This window comes from Lissotriton helveticus, chromosome 9 (genome assembly GCF_964261635.1).
Source record: "Lissotriton helveticus chromosome 9, aLisHel1.1, whole genome shotgun sequence".
Taxonomy (NCBI): domain Eukaryota; kingdom Metazoa; phylum Chordata; class Amphibia; order Caudata; family Salamandridae; genus Lissotriton; species Lissotriton helveticus.
The window spans coordinates 1,160,607,141-1,160,609,414 of record NC_136070.1 but is presented as its reverse complement, the minus strand read 5'-3'; positions in this window follow the sequence as shown (position 1 = coordinate 1,160,609,414).

Sequence of the window (2,274 nt, the reverse complement as noted above, 5' to 3'; positions counted from 1 at the left end):
CCCATGGCTGTCTTGGGATCCAGTGGCTCCACATTATCCATCCTTACCCTTTCAAAGGGTTTCCAGATAACGGGGATCGGTTTGAGAGGAGCTTTGACCTTCCTCCCACTCTTGCCACTTGTCTGGCAAGGTTGGCAAGACCAAGAATACACATCCGACTGCCTTCGCATTTGAGGCCAGAAGAAGGGGTTGACAAGCCTGTCAAAGGTCTTGTCTTGCCCCAAATGTCCTGCCAAAAGCACGTCGTGAGCCAGACCCAGTAGGAAGGTCCGGAAGCTCTGGGGTACCACCAGCACACGGGCTGACCTAGGTTCTGCGACCTTAGGCTCGCTGTACAGGAGATCATTCTCCCAGTAGATCCAATGTGACCCGGACTGATCACCAGTCGCCTGGGCTGCGGCTTGCTCCCGCAGACCCTCCAGAGAAGGGCACTCTTTCTGCTCCTGGCAGAACTCCTCCCTGGTGGGACCCCCTTCTTGCTGCCAATGGGTCAGCTCAGAGATGTCCCCCAGTTCGGCTACCTGTTCTCCTGTAGGCACCAGGGCGTCCCCCTCAAGGTCCGCCTCCTCCCGGGCCATGGGGACTTCGTGGGCCGGTTGCCAGCGCCCCTGGCCCTTTCTCTTGGCAGGGACCTGGGCCACTGTTTCAGGCTCCGGGTCCCTCTGAGCACCTTATCTGGCTGCCATGGACTGGGTGGACATGCATGCCCACTCTGGCAACCCAAGCATCTCCAAGTGGGACCTGAGCTCAACATCCTTCCATAAGGACTGCTCCAGGTCGTTACCGAGCAGACAATCAATAGGCATGGATGGGCTCACAACTACCCCCAAAGGACCTGAGACCCCCCCCCCCACTCGAAGAGTACCTGCGCCACCAGACACTGGCGCTCGGAATTGTCGATTGCAATTGCTTGGTGGAATGCCCCAGGAACGACCTGCCTCTCAGAGACCAGGCGACACCAAACTGAGGTCGCTCTGGCTCCAGTATCCCTGAGAGCCTCCACCCTTTTCCCATTGATGGTCACCCAGGTGTTGTATTTCTTTGTGTTAGGGGGCACCTGGGCCCCTGGGACCATCTCACTGTCCCCTAGTGAGACGAGGGTCATTTCTGTGGGCTCCCCACCCTCCTGTGGGTACTCCTCCTCCTCCCCAAGTACTACACTAGCCAACACTTTGGACTGCCCACCAGTGGGTGGCTGTACTCCCTTGGAGCACCTGGGGTCCACCTTCATGTGCCCCACCTGGTAACATGCAAAACATTTACAGGGGCCGGTCTCAGCAGGCTTGCCTGTCGAGACCCCTTGCATCTTATCACCGGGGGTATGGGAGCCGTTACCCTGGGTGTTATTTTGGGGCTCTTTAGAGAACTCCTGTGTTTTACCCTAGTCCCCCCACTTTTCCGCTGGGTACCCTGCCCACTTTTGGCTGAGTCTCCCCCAAACACTTTCTTGTGGACCCTGGTACTCGGCCTAGTGGTCCGCCGCCATAGCAAGCTGTAGCGATGTCATACCCGATCACCACCCATCAGGCAATTCACCATTATATGTCTAAACTAACTCCCGGGCGTAATCAACGAAAAAGTCTCCTGAACTACAAGTCCCAACAAGCAATGGGGCGAGTCAAGGTGAGGCAAAGGGCGGGCCGAATATAAGCACCTCCTCCGCAAGAGGAAGCTGCTTGACAATCACCCAGAAGACAGAGAATGGCGGATGGTATTCCCCGCCGGATTCCAGCGAGAAGAATTGCAGCTTCTATCCTGTATTTCGCGTGACCATTGTTCAGCCCGTTTTCCCGAGTGTGCCCCCGAGGTTCAGGTATTTCCAGAAGGAGTGCGGGATCGCTTCCTTCGTGTGCCCGTGTTTGGTGTTTCCTGAACATTAGAGCCGCGGTAACACGAGACGCGCTGGAGCGCTTTATTGTTGCCTCGCCTCCGTGACATTGCAGTACTTAAGCTCGTTTTCATTGCGGTTGTAAAAAGAAAAGCCGGCGTGCTTTTCTTTACTTCCAAACATTTAGCGGTCCGTTCTGTTTCTACACCGTGTGTCAGCTCTAACTTTTAGAGTATTTTTTCTTTGCAGTATTTGGCATTCATTTATTGTACAAAGTATATCGGAAGTGGCTTGCCTGTGACTTTTGACTTCCAGTGGAGGCGTGCCAATTCCAATGAATGTACAAGATGCTTCCCATCTCGTTGAGGGAAGTTTCATTTCGAATATTGAAAGCGTTTCTTCTCATAATAGAAAAAGCATCATTTTTGCATTATAGTGATTTGTTG